This window comes from Sus scrofa, chromosome 4 (assembly GCF_054392235.1).
Source record: "Sus scrofa isolate SSC_HxYL_T2T_F1_AM1 chromosome 4, Sscrofa_HxYL_maternal_Yorkshire_Landrace_v2.0, whole genome shotgun sequence".
Classification (NCBI taxonomy): domain Eukaryota; kingdom Metazoa; phylum Chordata; class Mammalia; order Artiodactyla; family Suidae; genus Sus; species Sus scrofa.
The window spans coordinates 114,604,820-114,624,534 of NC_139386.1; positions in this window are offsets into that span (position 1 = coordinate 114,604,820).

A 19,715-nucleotide genomic window follows, 5' to 3' on the forward strand; every position below is an offset into this window, starting at 1 on the left:
ATAATCAGAAACTGTTTGCCTCTGGGTGGACAGAGAAATGGGGTGCGTGGAAACTCTCTGGAGCAATAGAAACATGTATCTTTTTCAGTGTATACATAGGTCTGTGTACCATTGTTAAAACTCATCAAACACAAGATGCGTGAGTTGTGTTATATGTAAATGAGACCTCGACTACACACAAGCACACGTGTGCGTGCACACACACGTGCTTCATATCCCACAGGGAGATGCCTCAATCTAGTCTCAACACTTGGTGGGGGAGGGGATGCAGTCCAGGATTCCAACTAAATGAAAACAGGAAGATTTATTGTGAAACAGACCGCGAATGCATTGACCTCACTCCCCACCACCATCCCACCCCGGGGCAAGGTTATGGGTGTCTTGCTAGGGTGAGTGAAAGAGTGGGCAGTTTTGGAGGTGACCATCCTGGAGACCTGCAGGGACAGGGCTAGGGGAGCTGTCTCCTCTTCTCTAAGGTCTGTTAGGGGTCCTCTCTCATTGCGCTGGGCTGGGTGCCCTTCATTGATCTGAGCTCACACACTGACGTTTTCCTCTTCTGTATGAATTTCCTGAGTAATTCTGCAGCCGAATAAAACCCTTCCTCCCTTCCCCCCATCACTTCACCATGGCAGTTTTCTCATTATTTTAATGAGAACATTCTATTTCACTCTACCTTGATGGGCAGAATATCTTTTTAAGGCCCTTTGTATCTCTTTTTCCCTGCTTCTCATTTCAAGCTTTTAAGATTACTCTTTGCCTGAGATGTTCAAATTTTAATGCACATGAGTCACCTCTGGATCTCATGAAAATTCCAGTGCTGATTCAGTAGGTCTGGGGTAGGGTCCCAGAGGCTGCATTTTTAAGAAGTTCCCAGGTGGTGTCAATGTGTTGGACTAAGGAACCCACTTTAAGTAGAAGGCACTCTGTACCAGGCTGTCAATACAATGAATGTCATTCTCTGCTTTTATTTGCAGGTAGGGTAAATTCATGCAGAGTGTGGTGTCGGATAAAGATGGGGAAGGAAAAAAGCAATTCTTTCGCTCTCTTTTTCTCCACCTCAAACCCTGCCTTTCGTGCTTCTTGCTACATGAAACAAATGGTTCTGTTTTCCTAAGAGCTATACACACCCGCCCCCAGTGACAGCTGTCTTCTTCTAAAGATGTATCAGAGAAGGAGGGAAGGCAGGATTACTCATCACAGTCATGATTTGCCCTGCCCCACATTGCAGATGGAAAAACTGAGGCATGAAGAGATGAATCTTCTGAACTACAAACTAATACAGCATGAAGCGCTGCCATTTACAACCAGGAGTGTATGACATTAGAATTAGATGTGTCGACTAGGATTCTCCTAGCGGCTTATGCATTGAACTTACAACAGCTCCTTTCCTATGGTTCTTAGGTTAAACCTTAGATTAACCCGGCATTCTAGAAGGGCTCTGGATAGCATGGTAAGGCATTCCTGTCCACTCCGTGTCTTCCAGTCTCTGACTGATACTTAACTGTTTTCATTCCACAAACAGTTACCGAGCCCCTCCTACCCCAGGGTTTGGACGCTGCGAATAAGCTCACTTCTTTTCCTGGAGGGAAGACAGATATGCAAATTAAGAAATAATGCAAAAAAAGAAAAAAAAAAAAAAAAAAAGAAGGAAAGAGTTACCAGGAGCCACCATTTGCCAGAGGTGATAGAGTCTTTTTTGCCTTGATAGAGATGGGCACAGTGTTTAATTCTGCCTGGGGGGTTGGAAAAACTCTAAAGCAATGTCATTTGAGCTCTGCCTTGAAAAAAAAGTGTGAGTTGTAGATAGAGAAGGCACAGAAGGGCATTCTGGGCCATGAGAGGACAGAGTGAGCAATTACATGGTGCTCAGGCCCCATGTGGTCCTGGGTGACAGGGGTATGAATCGTGGGATGGGAATGGGTGGGGGGGGAGCAAATCCCTTCCATCTGCAGTCTTTGTAGTTCATGCAGTGTCTTCACATGCATTCTGTTACTTGATCTGAACAGCCTGAGCCTCCCTCCCCAGCCGGAGCACTAATTACCTGTCAGCTAGAATGGTGGAGGGTGGGGGGAGCTTAGGACACACCTAGGAAGGAATACAAAGGATGTTAATCAAACCCATCCGGAGAAAGTGATTAAAATTTCCAACGGGCGCTACAAGGCTTCTGCTTCGCCAGAATTTTCAATGCAATTATTCAATGCAGTCCCCGTTCTTTGAGAGCCAGCGGCTCTCCAGAGAGGCTTCCTGAGCAGCTCTGACATTTCAGAATCAGAGGCTGCACTCCCAGCTGGCTGAGCTGGCCTGACAGCTCCCCAGGCATCTCCAGCAGCAGCCTGGATCTGCCTGGTGGTGCCCTTTGTTTTGGAGCCAAGGCTCAGGCACAGCTCCACTGGAGGTGGCAGACACCTTTCTGCTGGCACACCGCCAAGCTCTGAGGCCTCCCAGATGCTTAAGGGATGCAGAATTCTCAAGAACAGTTGCTTAAATACAATAGTTCTCAAACATCTGTGTGTATTTCATGCCCCTGGGGGTGGGGGTGGAGGGCTTGTTAAAAGTTCTGATGGTCTGTTCCCAACCTGCAGATTGAGACTCAGAAACTCTGAAGCCAACCCTGAAAAATCTACCTCATGAGTTCATGTCATGGCGAAACAAATCTGACTAGCATCCATTAGGACGCAGGTTCAATCCCTGGCCTCGCTCAGTGGGTTAAGGATCTGGCATTGCTGTGGCTGTGGAGTAGGGGGGCAGCTCCAGCTCCGATTCGACCCCTAGCCTGGGAACCTCCATATGCCTCAGATGTGGCCCTAAAAATAAAAGACAAACATAAATAAATATCTTCCATTCTTTGAATACTTCAAATACTCACGCTCATACACTCGAATGCAATATGCACACGATGTGTGCTTAAAATAGTAAGTTTAGTGTTTTGTATTGAAAAATATTTGCTAAATGATGGTGTTAGATTTTTGATGAATATAGTAAGTGCTTAAACATTTTTATTCAGCAATTCAGTGAAGGTTAGAAAGCTTTTTTTTAAAAAAAAAATACACATCTTCCAGTCGACAGGGATACAAACCATAGTTTGAGAATATTGGTGTTAGAGTTTGGAAGTCTCTGTGGAGACAGTATCTAGACCCCATCTATGCACTTTGTGGGTCTTCCCTCACACAGACCTGGGCTCAATTTCTGCCAGGAGACAAAAGGTAACGTTGGGAGTCACAGATTCAACCTCAAGTTCCCCGGTGCAAACTCACCATGACTCAGAAATGGAGGAGAGGAGGATTTTTGTGATTTTTCTTCCAATCCCATTGGCTGTGACTTGTCCTCCTTGCCCCGTCATGTCTGTAACAGGCTCCTAAGTGACCAGGGAGATACCGAAGGCCTCAGTTCCTCCCACCCTTTGCCAGTTCTGGGATCGCTGCAGTCACAGGAGGATGGTCTGAGCCCTCCCCGGGACACAGGGCCCACAAACACTGTCCGCCGTTCACCTGCAGCAGCCTCTCTGACCCTGCACTGCCTGTGTGGGCAAAGGAATCTTTTACCAGCCTGGCTAATGATGCAGCGCTTTGCAAAGGGCCACCGAGATGAAAAATAGCTCACAAATGGGGCGTCCTTGTTATTTTCACCACCATAGCTGGCAAGGAGCTTCTGCCAAGCCGGATCAAGTTTCTTGGGAATGGTTTTGAAAAGCTGATGGAAACAAGGGCCTCTGTCCCACTTCTGTCACACCTCACCCCAGCGTGTGGGGAAAGCTCTCTCGGAATGGATGTTAGTGGGTCTCAGAGACATACAAAATCGATGCCTCCAGCAGCAGTGCCATTTTCACCACAGATTTAAAGCTGTATTCTCTAGTTTCTAATGCAGCAAGGGAAGGGTTAGGGAAACCATGCAGGCTTTCCACCACCACGGCCTTGAGCCTGAGCTGAGCTCTGCCTAATTACCTGCATAATTTCCTTGGCTCTATTGCCAGAGTCCAGGTGCCCTCTCTGTCCACTGGAAGCTGAGCCATCTGTCAGACACCTCTCTCTGGTCCCTAGTTCCCCTCTCGCCCACACAACTCCATTAGCTCAGGGGCTGACAGTTCTGCTATGTCATTAGTTTTACCTCTGCCAGGTTTTTCAGCTAAGTAGCAGGGAAGGGATTCCCCGATCCAGGGCCAGCATCGCTTCCACGCATCCCTCCCCTAGTCTGTTAGGAAAAGGCTCCTGAATGCACTTAGAAAGAGAGGAGATAATATTTTCTTAGCAGTTGAACAATGAAGGTCAGGTCGTCCTTGCCAGTCTCAAAGTAGAGAATTATTTGTTTCTTTCTCCAAGAGGCACTGGTGTGTCACTGTGAGCAGCATACAAATCTAGAAAAGTGAATTCATACAGTGGATCAGAAGAGAGGCAGGAAAAAAAGATGTATCCTTTGGAAACAACAACAAAAAAAGTAAGTTGAATAAAATGACCATCTTGGGAGTTCCCACTGTGGCGTAGTGGAAATGAATCCAACTAGTATCCATGAGGACGCGGGTTCCATCCCTGGCCTCAGTGGGTTGAGGATCCTGCACTGTTGTGAGCTGTGGTGTAGGTTGCAGATGAGGCTTGGATCCCGAGTTGCTGTGGCTATGACATAGGACAGCAGCTGTAACTCCAATTCGACCCCTAGCCTAGCAAAAAAAAAAAAAAAAAAAAAAAAAAAAAAAGTTAAATGACCATCTTCGATCCTCTAGTTATTCTTCCCCTTTCACCACCTTTCATCCCCAATGTTTTGTTTTTTTTGTTTTGTTTTTTTTTGTTGTTTTTTTGCTTTTTTTGTCTTTTGTCTTTTTAGGGCTGCACCCGTGGCCTATGGAGGTTCCCAGGCTAGGGGCCTAATCAGAGCTACAGCTGCCGGCCTACACCACAGCCACAGCAATGCAGGATCTGAGCCGGTCTGCAAACTACACCACAGCTCATGGCAACGCCAGATCCTTTAACCCACTGAGCGAGGCCAGGGATCGAACCCTCAACCTCATGGTTCCTAGTCGGATCCATTTCCACTGGGCCACAACGGGACCTCCTCATCCCCAATTTGAGTTTTCCCGGGACTTAGGTAGGGTTCCATGAGAGAATGAGATAGAGCCTACAGAGATGAGAACAGTGATGGGGGTTGGGGGTGGCAAGGTGTGCACTCATCTATAGATCACCCGGCCAAACGCATGAGAGCCCATGAGAGTCCAATAGCGAATCCGTGCCAGAGTCACTCATTCAGTGAATCAGTGGCAGGCAGAATGCAATCGCAGTAAGAACCAGAAACCTAGAAACATCCTCAACACTTCCCTCTCTCTCATCCTCCACATCCCAACCCATCATCCATTGTACAGAGGCTGACTCCTAAATCTCTGTCAAACCCACTCTCTTCTCTCCATTCCCACTAGTACTCCAACTCAGTACCATCATCTCTTGCCTGATTGACGGTAACAGCCTTCTGTTTAGGCTACCTGCCCCTTCCCACCTACTCTTCACACAGCATCCTATGTGCAAATCTCATGCCATTCTCTCCATAACACCCTTCAAAAATGTATTTTTCTCCTTTCTTCTGCAGGCCCGGCTTTTCTCTCCAAAGTCTGAGATCCTACATAACTTGGCTCCAGCTTATTTCTCCAGCCTCAATTCTCATGACTTTTTTGCCATAAAGAGTAGGCTCCAGCAAATGAAACATCTCTTGTGCAAAACAGACCATGTATTCTTTCGTTTTGGGGGCCATCATGCCTGCCGAGGTTTCTCTTCTTGGAACAACCTTTACAACACTCCAAAGCCCCCTTGATTAGTTATTTCCTGCCTGAAATTTAGGTCTCAAATAAAATGCCACCTTGTCTAGGAAGCCTTTACTAACCCTCAGGGCATCTGGGCAGTATCTTTTCTCTGTTTCCATAGCAACTTATGCATCCCCATTCTATTCTGTAAGTTCCAAGGGAGCAGAGCCCATGACTATCCCTAGCCTTGGAGAAGAGAAAAAAACAGACTCAATAAAGATCTAAAAAAAATTTTCTGGAGTTCCCGTCGTGGCGCAGTGGTTAACGAATCCGACTAGGAACCATGAGGTTGCGGGTTCGGTCCCTGCCCTTGCTCAGTGGGTTAACGATCCAGCGTTGCCGTGAGCTGTGGTGTAGGTTGCAGATGCGGCTCGGATCCCGCGTTGCTGTGGCTCTGGCGTAGGCCGGTGGCTACAGCTCCGATTCAACCCCTAGCCTGGGAACCTCCATATGCCGCGGAAGCGGCCCAAGAAATAGCAACAACAACAACAACAAAAGACAAAAAGACCAAAAAAAAAAAAAAAAAAAAAAAAAAGAAATAGCAACAACAACAAAAGACAAAAAAAAAAAAATAAAAAATAAAAAACATTTTCTGTTTCTCTGTTTTTTTCCTACTCGATGCTGGAGAGACTACAATTATAGCTTATTTCTGTCTCATCACCATAAACATTTTCCTCTGACTTTATGGAATTTGAGATAAACTAATACCTTTTTCTCTCCTTTCCTCATTTCCCCAAGGCCTGCCTGTCAATAGAATCTCCCTCATTGGTGGAAATTTTTGTTAGTGCCTTCTTTATACTGGTTTGTTCAGCCCTTGAGCTGTACTCAGTCCAATTCAATCTCCTGAAATCAATGTATAACATCTCAAGATCATAGCCTTCTTGTCTTATTTGGCACTTATTTGGCAATCAATCAAGTGCTGCCTTTGATAGCTCTTCTACTTCTGTTTTAAATTGTTCTTCTTATTACTCAACATTTCACAGCTTTATAGCATGTCTCCAACAATACTGGAAATCCCTTTAGAACTTAATCATTTTAGGGTCCCCTCACAGTTTTCCCACAGGAAATCAAGCACACCTAACAAGGAAAGATACAATTAAATATTGAATGAATAAATGAGCATTAAGTATTCAATACAGATTAGGTCTGTTTGTTTTTTGGCCTGTGTTGAAAGAGTTCACAGCAATTAGTCTGAATTTAAAAGTGATTAAGGCAAATAACTAAGTTTTTTAAAAAGTTGTAAAATGACCTGGCTTTAAGGCAGGAAGCAAGACTTATCTAGAATAAATTAAGACTGCTGTGTAGAATCAAGACGCACGCATAGATATTTCTGCCATTTCTCTTAGCACTCATGAGAGAAAGAACTTCTCTGTAACTGAGAAGGGATGTTTCCTATCTGGAAAACTCTCCCAAAGGTCCTCACCCCTCCAATGACCCTATAAGGGCTGCTGAGTAGAGCAGCTGATTCTGAGGCTTTGTTTTGGTTTTGCCTTGGCCCTCTATGAAACAATGGGAGGCATTCTGGGGTTGAGGCCAAGACATCTCAATTTTATTTTCAAGATTAGCTACAACTTATTTTGTTTTGTTGGCCAGGACTTTTAATATATCTGAACCACAATCTTATATACTGATAAAGATTCTAATGCTGAGTCTATAAACCTCATATGTCTGACCTCATATGATGGTCCACGGGCGTTGGATATGATGACACTTCAGAAGCGTTTAAAGAAAAATGCAAATGTGAAACTCTAACATCATTATCTCAGGCCCATTGGCTAACAACTTGGACTTCGACTTCTGGTCCCATCCAAAATCCTTAATCCAGCAATAAAGCAGTGATGGGGTTGAGAATTCATTAAAGCATTGGTATGATTTACTCTCAACAGTCACCTCTTACTGAGGAAACTGTAGAAGAAAATAGAATCCTTCCCAGTCACTGGTCTTTTCTCTAGATCTTTTCCACAAATAGCAAAGGATTAACTGTTTGTATTAATTTCCAAAAAATTTTCTTGAGCACCCACCAGTGTCAATATTCTACTTTATGTATTGTTCTAGATAGTATTGAGATGAGATAAATAAACCTTAATAGGACTCAATATGTGGTAAGAAAGACCCATAAACACGTCTACCTGATTCATCTAGATGTACACTACAGCAGGACAGTGGCAAGGTGCACAGAAGAGAGAAAAAGCAAGGCTTTAGAGTCAGACCTGATTTTTATAATTTCAGTATGTGTAATAATAACTATTCTTGAAATATGTACATGCTACATCAAGGACATAAAGTAGCCTGGAGGAATTAAGGCTGATGTCCCAACTACTCTTTGTCAACCAGGCACACATCTGGGACATTTTAGTATTGATTGCATCCTCCGCTTCCCAATGACAGTGGTGGGGAGAGCTATGCCTCGCAACTCCCCCACAACCCACCACCATGTCTCGTGACAACAGGTACTTCGAGGGCAAGGGCCCCAATTTATGGCCTGCATTTCAGCACCAAGGACAGGCACATACCATCTTCTCCAGCTTCTGGGTTGACTATGATTTGGGAACTGAATTCAAGCCACAGCACCAACCAGTTTAACCTAAAATTTATCATATCGGTGTTCTTTCCTCACTAAGCTGAAAAGCCAAGTACCTGAAGCACTGGACTATTTTGATACTGTGTGGCCTTACTGACTTGGACACTGAGATGTAGGAACTAAGTGCTTAGTGGCCATTGCCAACTTTAGCACTGACGTTCTTGCTCACCCACAGCCTTAGCTGCCTGGCCCTATACCTGCTATTTAAAATCCATCTGCCTGCCTCAAAAATTGCCTTTCCTTGCCGTGGTTTACTATTTTCTATTCTACTTTACAAATCACATTTCCGGAAGTTAATCCAGATGAATCCTATCAACACGGTAGAACTCAATTTATCTCTGAGGCCCCAGGAGAGATTAGAACCTGGATTATAACCAGACTGACTAGGTAAGGATTAATCAGTAAGGTCAACAGAGCAATATGAGAGAGGAAACAGGCTCAGTGAGCCCTCTTCCATGAGAGGTTTGTAATAGATCATGAGCTTTTTGAGGAAGGGGACTAAGTCTTTTTACTATTCTGTTTCAAGTCCCCAGCACAAGGTAGTCATTTATTAAGTGACTGTTACATAAATGAGTAGTTGTAATACATATCTCATATAACTTTCATTTTTTTTTTAAATAAGATGTGGTCCTACCTTCAAGGAGCTCACAGTCTAATGAGGCAAACAGAGTCATAAGTAGGCAAGTATAAAACAAGATATAAAATACAGAGCTATGCACAGGCTTTATGGAGGAGAACAGTACACAATACAGAAGGGGCATGCGAGGCAAGGTAGAATTCAAATCCATGGGAAAAGCGGTGATTTTGAAAACAGGTAATATTCCCACCCATGTGACCTGGAAAACGTTCACTAACTTCTGCTCCTCATTCTGTATAAGCTGGTCATTCAAAGAAGACAAACCATTCCTGATTCACTGTATTCCCAGAGAAATCAGAGCTTCATTCCCTCTAAATCGATACAACTGGCAGGTTTGTTCTGGCTCTCAGTCTATTCCTGCCCTGGGTCACTAAGGTTTGACCCAACAGAGAAGAGTCTCTGGTTTGGCTTCCTTATTCTGTCCCAGAACTACTTGTCCTGGTCTGAAGGGCTTTATTCCTAAACCCTGCTCCCTAATGTGATCCAGGAGTCAGGAGATTCACATTCTGGTTCTGACTTTGCCAGTATTTTCTGTGTATTCTTGGACAAAGCAATCTCTGCTCCATCTCTCCTGCCTGTCTCCCGTTACTCCCTAGGTTCTCTCTGAGCCACACAAACCAGGCCAGCTATTCTGTGATCATATTTCATGTTTTCTTGCCTCTGAGTCCTGCTCATGTTGTCCCTCATACCTGTAGACGGCTCCCCCATCCCAAACTCCATCCGTAAGAATCCAAACCAGCCTTCCAAGATCATAGAACCAAGCCTTGAACTTTCCTTGCTTCCCTTGATGGCCATAACTCTGTATTCACCTTACACAGTGATTTTTAAGCCTGGCTACCCATTAGAATTACACGAGGAGGTTATAAAAACACCAATGCCTGAATCTTACCCCAGACAATTTAAACCCACCTGTCTGGTGGTAGAGTCAGTATAGGACTAAAGCTTTCTTGGTAATTATTTTTTTTCTTTTTTTCTTTTTTTTGATTTTTAGGGCTACACCTATGGCATATGGAAGTTCCCAGGCTAGGGGTCGAATTGGAGCTACAGCTGCCAGCCTATACCACAGCAACACGGGATCCAACACATGTCTGTGAACTACACCACAGCTCGTGACAACAGCAGATCCCTGACCTGCTTAGCAAGGCCAGGAATCAAACCTGCATCCTCACGGATACTAGTCAGATTCATTTCCACTGCGCCACAATGGGAACTCCTTTCTATGTGATTCTGATATGCAACTAGGGTTGAAGACATTTCCTCCTAAAGTCATAAGTCATAAGCTTTCCAGTGGCACAGACTGCCCACTCATTTTCTGATTCAAAAACAATGCCTGACCCACAGTAGGTGCTCAGTAATTAACTATTGAATTGAATTGTATTGAGTTGAATTGATCACCATTGGAATAAAAATAAACAGTTGGACACTGGGCCCAGATCTGCAACTAAACAGCTATGTAAACATGGGCAAATCAGTATCTTTGATGTGTTTTCCTGCAGTTCCCCAATTCCCAGTGGACACTTACTGGGTGTCCACAAATTTAACTCAACTCTGACACTACCTACTTGGAGATAACATCAGATCCTAGAGGCTGAGGGCTCAGTCCCACAAGACTGCCCTCACTTCAGATGCCAATTTTAAGTCCAGGTTGTTACCTGTGCTTCCAACTGACTGGCTGTAAATCAGAGGTTCCCACAACGTCCTCCTTGGGTTTGATTAATTTGCTAGAGGGGCTCACGGACTTAGAGAAGCACTTACTTACATTTATCTGTTTATAATAAAGGATATTATAAAGGATACAGATAAATAGGCAGATGAAGAGGTACATAGGGTGAGGCTCAGGAGAATCACAAATGCAGGAGCTTCTGTCCCTGTGGAACTGGAGGCCAGCACCCTCTTGGTGGTTTAACAACCCAGAAGCTTCTGACATCTTGCACAAGAGTTTTTATAGAGCTTTAATCTGCAGCTGCCACCCCATCCCCTTCCCAGGGGTCAGTGGGGGAGGCTGAAAGTTCCACCCTATAATCACCTTTTTTTTTTTTCCTTTTTTCTTTTTCCCTGCTCACTCAGTCCATACTTTTATTTTCTTTCTCTTTGCTTCTCTTTCCTCCAAAGCATGGGACAGGCCCTGAGGGCTAGCCCAGAACTGGGAGGATCAACACAATATCTTTTCCATCTGTCTAGCTCTAGATACAACGAGGCATTCCCCCTCCGAATCTTTGTACTGAAACAATCACTAGGGTAGATATAATTAATAGCCTTTTTTTCCTAATGCCCAGCCCCATCCTGAGACTTTGTAGGGACCCATCCTCAGTCATTAGCATAGACTCAGGTGTGATTAAAAGGGCTTGCTATGAAGAACAAAAGATATTCCTGTCACTTAGGGAATTGCAAGTGTTTAGGAATCCTTTGTGCCAGGAATCGGGACAAGACCAGTTATTTTTCTTATTATAACACATTTTCTTTCTTTTGTTCTCCTGATAAGGAGAACTCTTGGCTATCTCTCTCCCCACACTCATTTCTCTGTCCGCCTCTCTTTCTTTCTTTTTCAACGTAATAAATATTCATTACTGTTTTAAGTCACCAAGTCTAGAGTAATTTTTGTTTTGTTTTGTTTTTTTGGGTCTCACCTATGGCATATGGAGGTTTCCAGCCTAGGGGTTGAATCAGAGCTATAGTCGCCGGCCTATACCACAGCCACAGCAATGCCAGATCTGAGCCATTTCTGCGAGCTACACCACAGCTCATGGCAACACCGCATCCTTAACCCACTGATCAAGACCAGGGATCGAACCCACACCCTCATGGATATTAGTCGGGTTTGTTAACAACTGAGCCATGATGGGAACTTCCTAGAGTAATTTTTTTTTACACAGTACTAGAGAATAATTCATTTTCTTTTTCATAAAATCTGTGATCATAATTGCTATTATACTTATTAGTTTGTTAGATAGGTATTAAATCTTCCAAATCTCTTTAAAGGTGGTGATCAGGGAGTTCCCTGTGATGCAGCAGGGTTAAGGATCCAACAGCTCAGGTCACTGCTCTGGCAAAGATTCAGTCCCTGGTCTGAGAATTTACACATGCTGCAGGTGTGGCCAAAAAATAAAAAATAAAGATAGTGATTTGTTGTTTTTTTTTTTTTAATGAGGTATAACTGATATGTAACATTGTATTAATTTCAGAGTACAAGATGATGATTTGACATTTATATACATTGTGAAGTTATCACCCCAATAAGTCTAGTTAACATCCATCACCATACATACAATGGTTTTTTTTCTTGTGAGGAGGACTTTTAAGGTCTGCTCTCAGCAATTCTCAAATGTGCAAAACAGTATTATTAATGTATAATCACTGTGGTGTACATTATGTCTCCTTGACCTAATTAAAACTAGAGGTTTGTACCTTTGACCCCCTTCAACCATTTCTCCCACCCCCAACTCCCCACCTCTGGCGACCACCATCTGTTCTCTGTATGTATGAGCTTGGTCTGTTGTTGTTGTTTTAAATTTCACATATAAGTGAGATCAGACAGTATTTGTCTTTCTCCCTCTGATTTATTTACTTAGCATATGTAGTCAAGGACATTCATGTTGTTGGAAGCGGTAAGATAGCTTTCTTTTTGTGGCTGAATGGTATTCCACATCTTTTTAATCCATTCATCCATTAATTATCCTCTTTCCTTCTCCCCCCCATTCCCTGCTTCTCCCCACAAAGAGGAAAAGCTACTGGGATTGATGTTGAGAGCCCAAAACGGTGACTGGAACACATCTCCCCATCAGTGTGTTTAAAGGTGTCACCCACTCCTCCTTTGCTTTCCAATTCCACGCATCTGCGAGGATATGTTGCAGCCAAACCTGGCACCTTCATGCAGGTCAGATATCCTCTCTCTCTCTCCTTCCTCTGAGATTCCTTTCTTTAGAGAGCTGGCCAAAACAAAACAAAACAAAAATTTAAAAAAAAAGAAAGCTGGTCAGAAGATGGGAATCCCTTAAAGTTTGCATTCAGACTTTAAGAGAATATTGGACATTCATTTGAGGCCAAAGCCGCATTCTCCATCCAGAGAGGATCTACAGTGAGACTGAGACACTCCGGATTCCATGTGGCCACTACTTTTTTTAAGGGCCACACCCATAGCATATGGAAGTTCCGGGACCAGGGATTGAATCCAAGCCACTGCTGTGGCAGCTATGGCAATGCTGGATCCTTTAACTCACTGTGTGCAGCTGGGGATTGAACCCACACCTCTGCAGCAACCTGAGCTTCTGCAAGTTGGATTCTTTTTTTTTTTTTTTTCTTTGTCTTTTTAGGGCCACACTGGTGGCATATGGACGTTCTCAGGCTAGGGGTCAAATTGGAGCTACAGCTGCCGGCCTACACCACAGCCATAGCAATGCAGGATCTAAGCCTCGTCTTGAACCTACACCACAGCTCACAGCCATGCCGGATCCTCAACCTGCTGAGTGAGGCCAGGGATTGAACCTGAGTCCTCGTGGATACGAGTTAGGTTTATTATGGCTGAGCCTCAACAGAAACGCCTGCAAGTTGGATTCTCAATCCAGTGTGTCATAGCAGGCACTATTACTATTTCTTGAGTAGTTCTCCCTCTATTCTCTCAGGAGCAAACATAAACGGAGAATTCATTTTGTTCTGAATGTCATCAAAACCCCATCCTCACTTCCAATAGGCCTCAATATTCTCTTTGCAAAGTAAGAGAATTCTGCTAGATAGCCAGGTCGTCTTCTTGCCGTAGGACTCAAGAATAATAATTCCATAAGAAATAATAAGCTTTGGGTTCGAATGGGAGGAGAGAGGGAGTTTATTGTTCTTCCTCTTCCAAAAAACTCTTTGCCCTCATCCTACCCCCAAGCTGAGTACCACACACAGCCCAGCACTCCAACACCTTCCCTAACTGTGGGAGGGGTGAGAAGAGCTTGAACTTGTGCAGAGCTATTTTGGTGCTGCCCGGAGGGTACGTGAACTTGAGAACTAAGTAGGTGAGGTTGAAAACTAAACCCACATCCTGTCCCTGCCTCCAAACCCAGAGAGAAATAGGGCGGCGCTTCTTCTCCCACCAATTACACCACCTGTGGGAGCATTTTGATAGCAACAGCTATGACTTCCTTTCTCTTATCTTAAAGCTAGATCCGGCCTCCAAAGAGAAAGGAAGACAGAATTGTAGCAATAAGCTCTTTTAAGCCTGAAGAACCCTCAACTATCCTCTGGGTGGGAGGAAATGTTTAATGTATTCGTTGTTGTGATTTGGCTTTGTTTCTATCATGCACAAGCTTGTTTATCTGTATATTTTGTTTCTTTATTACGGTCAAGTTTGCACCTTATTGCAAATTCTCTTTTCCTCGGAATGTTTTGGCAGTTCCATGCTGCCAAGAGTAAGTTTATCCTTTTTTTTCTGCATGTATATTCTCTATATGTTTTTTTTTTTTTATTTTTGTCCCAACACTCAGCACAATAATGCTGACACGTGACTCTGTGGTATTAGTTTCTAGGGCTGCCATAGCAACACACCACAAAGTGGGTGGCTCAGACCAACAGAAATTGCCTCTCAGTTCTGGAGGTCAGAAGTTCAAAATCAAGGTGTCGACAGAGTCGTGCTTCCTCTGAAGGCTCTAGGGAAGGATCTATTTCAGCCCTCTATTTTGGCTTCTGGTACCCTTGGGTGTTCTTTGTCTTGTAGCTACCTCGCCCCAATCCTCCATCTCTGCGTGGCTTTCTCCCTGTGTTTTCACACCATCTTCCCCCTGTGTATGTCTGTCTCTCTGTCCAAATGTCCCCCTTTTATAAGAATATGAGTCATATGGGATTGGGGCTTACCCTTATGCCCTCATTTTAACTTGATACCTCTGTCAAGACCCTGTTTCCAAATAAGATCACATTCTGAGGCACTGGGGGTCAGGACTCCAGAATACCTTCAGCGAGAAAACTAAATTCAACCAGTAATACATGTCAATTCTCTCCTTCTGTTGTATTAGCATAGAAATGATCAAAATACTTTAGGGAGTTGGCTGAATAATGAATTCCAAAGTTTTGCGTTTTTTTTTTTTCTTCTGTGCGTTTGCATCATTGCCAGTAAATATGCAGTTGCTCTGCTTCTTGGGACCAACCACAGCATCATTGGATATCAGGATCCCAAGGTACTTCAGAGGCTATCCATCCCTACCGTCTATCTGAGGCTTAAATCTCCCCAAGAATATCCAAGATCCAGTGCTCTCTACTGAAGCTGATCTTGCTGCGTCTCTTCTCCTGATAAGTAAAGTGTTGTTCCATCTAGTGTTTGACTGTAGTGTGCTTTCCTTGTGACTCCAACACCAAGACACGTGAGCAGAAGTGTTCTGATTTCTACTGCTGACAATAGGCAGCAGATGCCACTGTCTCAACACAAGTGAAGGGAATTTTCTATTTATTGCATTGTGTCATTGCATCAAAATTACTCTTTCTAAGCCCCACTTTGTGGTGGGAGTGAGTTGGGCACTGTCCAGAACCAGAATCTAGCCCTTTGGAATCTTTGGCTATGGCCAAAAACACCTAAGTAAGAAACGTCAGCAAATGACTCTTGGATTTACGCAGAGAATTCAGATCCAATGTGAATTTTAATCTTTCAAATTGATCTTACCTATTGGCTAGATTCAGTAAATAGTGTTAACATCTGGAATCTCAAGATGGTAGTCTACTTTGCAGTGATCTGAGCATTTCTGATCATCAACTCCTCCTATTCTTGTCTTCTCTTTGTATCCTATCTCATGAGTCTGTTTCATGTGCAACTTGCAAGCCCTTGGGAAGCAGATATGAGACATAAATGATTTGTTATCATCATTATTTGAGTTTTTAAATACCATGGGCACTGTACTTAATTCTTTCTGAATAAAAACTCATTTAATCCTCGCAACAGTTCTGTGAATTCTGTGAAGTAGTTCCTATTATTACCCTCATAGAAACTATGAGGAGTTGAGACTTAATGAAGCTAGACAAATGGGCCAAATTGATTAAATTATGGCACCTCAGCACACTATTTACCAGTTAAAAGAAAGCGATATCGTTATGTACTGACATAGAAAGGTATTCAGGATTTAGTAATAGGAAAAAAACAAGGTGAATAGTAATAATAATAAATACTATAAGACGATTTGAGAAAATTTTATTTTTATTACAATAGTCACTAAAAGATAATGAAAGAATTAAGGCTTCAGCAGTGGTTATCCTGGGGTGATAGAAATTTTAGGTAGCGAACTTTGTACTTGTCATGTTAAATATTTATGTAATTAAAAAATTAATTTATTGGGTGTTATTTTTTTAAATGAACGTTACTGTTGTAACACTCATTAAAACTGTTTAAATAAGTTGCCCACACAGCTAGTAAGTGGCATCGTGACACTTAGGTTTGATTGTCTCTAATATCTGAACTCTTAATCATAATGATGAATTGATAAATACCATTAAGTGACAGCATCAATGGTCCATGTTTCTGAGTTGTGTCTACTTCCTCCTGGAAAGAACAAGGAGCCATGGGTTCATTCCTCTCCATTTCCATCAATTTAGGACAAACACACATAGAGACAGGGCAGAGCTGAATTCTGGTGAAAATGGGGGCAGGCCTCTGAATACGGGGGACAGTCGTAATATGGGTTCTTGATCCCCAGAAAGACCATGATCTCAGAATTCTTCCCACACCTCCCAATACTTGGAGAGAGCCAAGAAAAAAATTTAATGAAAGCAGGGTAGGGTCATTTAATAGAATCAGCCTCAAGGAAGGGATTTCCCCAGAGAGAAAGTATAAATGCTACTGAAAAGTCATACTTTCCACCTTCATTGTGTCTTCTCCAGGCCTTTTGTGGTAAAAATTAAATAAAACTAGTTCCCCCTTACCTAGGATCTTCTTCTCAGAAGTCCTCAGACTGGCTGGACCTTCCCAGGCATCACTATACAAAGTGCATTCTGCAGGCCAGCAACATCCATATCATCTATCAAATCCAGCCTGCCTCTGGTCAATTACTGCCCATTTTTGTCAATAAAGTTGTATTGGAACACAACCACACCCACTGGTTTAGAACTGACCAGGGCTGCTTTTGCACTATAGCTACCAAAGACGAATTGAATGGTTAAGACAGAGAGCACATGGACTGCAAAGCTGTGGACATTTGCCAGACGGCTCTTCATAGAAAAAACACCTGCTGACCTTGGCTTAGAACCTTATTAGAAATGCAGAACCTCAGGCACCACACTGCATCCCCAGCAGTTCCTAAGCACATTAACAGTTGAAAACCGAGAGCACTGCGCTGGACATCCCTCGGCCACTGCTCTGCTTCTGTGTCATCCTTAGGAGGGTGTTGAGCCTGAAAAGGATGTTCTGAGAGTTTAGGGGTCTAATGACACTGTGAAGCCCAAAAGGAGGAAAACACACTTATCCATAAGAATTGGAGGAGGGGAGTTCCTGTCGTGGCTCAGCAGTTTAAGAATCCGACTAATATCCATGAGGACATGGGTTTGATTCCTGGCCTAGCTCAGTGGCTTAAGGATCTGGTGTTACTGCAAGCTGTGGTGTAGGTGACTGATGCGGCTCAGATCCCAGGTTGCTGTGGCTGTGGTGCAGGCCTGCAGCTGCAGCTCTGATTCAACCCCTAGCCCAGGAACTTCCATATGCTGCAGGTGTAGCCTTTAAAAAAAAAAAAAAAAATTGGAGGGCCACTGACTAAAGGCTGTAGAGTTGAGCCGACCTTAACGAATAATTAAAATCCTCCAAACCAAAAAGACTTAAATAATGAAGAACCCCCACCTCCTAACAGATCTCCTAGCTCCTGCCTTTTTTCTTTCTTTCTTTTTTTTTTTTTAGGGCCGAACCCATGGCATATGGATGTTCCAGGGCTAGGGATCTAATTGGAGCTGTAGCCGCCGGCCTACACCACAGCCACAGTAATGTGGAATACGAGCCACATCTGCGACCTACACCACATGGCAACTCCAGATCCTTAACCCACTGAGCAAGGCCAGGAATCGAACCCACAACTTCATGGTTCCTAGTCAGATTCATTTCCGCTGCGCCACAACGGGAACTCCCTCCTTTTTTTCAATCTGGATACAACCGTTCTCTGGGAAGAAAACTATGCTTCAGAGGCTACTAGGAGCTCCCTGGGAAGGACAAGGAAAGACAAGCCCAAGGGGGTGCAAACAGGCTTCCAGCAGCTTCCTTGGGTGCTGAGTCAGAGTCAGAGTCATCACAAGCAGAGGCTCAGCCTGTGAAGAGAAAGGAACGTGCTCAGGGTGGGAGGTGGGAGGCCCACTGGTTTCTCCGTCTGACTTGGCTCCCTTCTGCACTTTGCCTGACCCCAGGGGGAGTTGCAGCAGTGCCAAGGGAAAGGCAAGGACGTGGGAAGAAGGCCCACTGGGAGGTGTAACCAAGGGTCACCAGGACCAGCTTCTTTAAGGAGGGCTCACCTTGGCCGCCAGGCTGCCAGTGACTACTCTGGGCTGGACTTTGCTCGTCCCGCCCAGGGAGCTCCTAGGGAATCTCTGACAGTAAAACGGAGCCTTTTTCTTTTTGTCTTTGTTTATTTGTCTCCTTGTTTTAGGGCCACACCCCTGGCATATGGAAGTTCCCAGGCTAGGGGTGGAATCAGAGCTATAGCCGCTGGCCTACATTGCAGCCACAGCAACACCAGATCCGAGCTGCATCTGCAACCTATATGATGCAGCTCACAGCAACGCCAGATCCCTAACCCACTAAGCGAGGCCAGGGATTGAACCCGCATCCTCATGGGTACTAGTCGGATTCATTTCTTCTGAGCCACGATGGGAACTCCAACAGAGCCTTTTTCTAAGGTAGTTTTCTCCCCCCAGGACAACCACATCCAGGTTGGAAAAACCAGGGGCTGTTGGGTCAGTGAAGAGGTCCTCAGATGCTCAGATTCTGGCCCAGACTCTGGCCCAGACTCCCGCTCCCCAGATAGAGGCCCAGCCGCTGAGAATGTCTGTGCTCCGCATCCCAGCCCCCCACGGCCCACTCTTCAGATGCCCAATTCAGGCCTGGCCTTGCCCTTCAGTCCAGATGTGCCCCATTGTCTGCCTGGGTATGAGGTGGCTCTTTCTGACCATGATGTCCCCTCCTGCTCTGGCAATGCACCCTTGCTGGATCTGGGTAATTCCCCAGCTGTCTCCGCAGGCCTTGGGCAGCTCCCCTCCCCTACCTGGGCACCAGCTTCCACAGTGTTCCCATCACCTGCAGAAGAACAGAGAGGCCTCGCTGGGGGTTAATCTCAGGTTGTTGTCACCAAGGCATGACCTTTACCTCGATTCTCAATTCAGAGTCAGGTCTTCAAACCCAGAATACCTTGGCCAGTAGCTTCTCTCCCGTGGAATCGCCTAGGGCTGGGTCTGCCAGGAGGAGTGTCAGAAACAGCGCAGCTCCCTACCCAGGAAACTGGATGCCCTTTCAAGGCATCAGGAGACAAGTGCAGAGCTTCGGGGAGGGCATTTCATGAAAATGACTGAATTGTCCTGTTCTTTCAGATATTCCAGGACTAAACAGCTTCATGCTTCCAGGCTGCTGGCAACTGCTGGTCAGTTTGTGGATTGAGAGCAGGGCACTGCCTTTAATTTGCCCATGTCTACTCTTCTCTGGGCTCTGGCTAATTATCCTAATGCTATATGTGTGCTCCTGGTCAGCTTTTATGTGTGCTCGGCTGCGTGCACCTGCTAATTACTTGCAG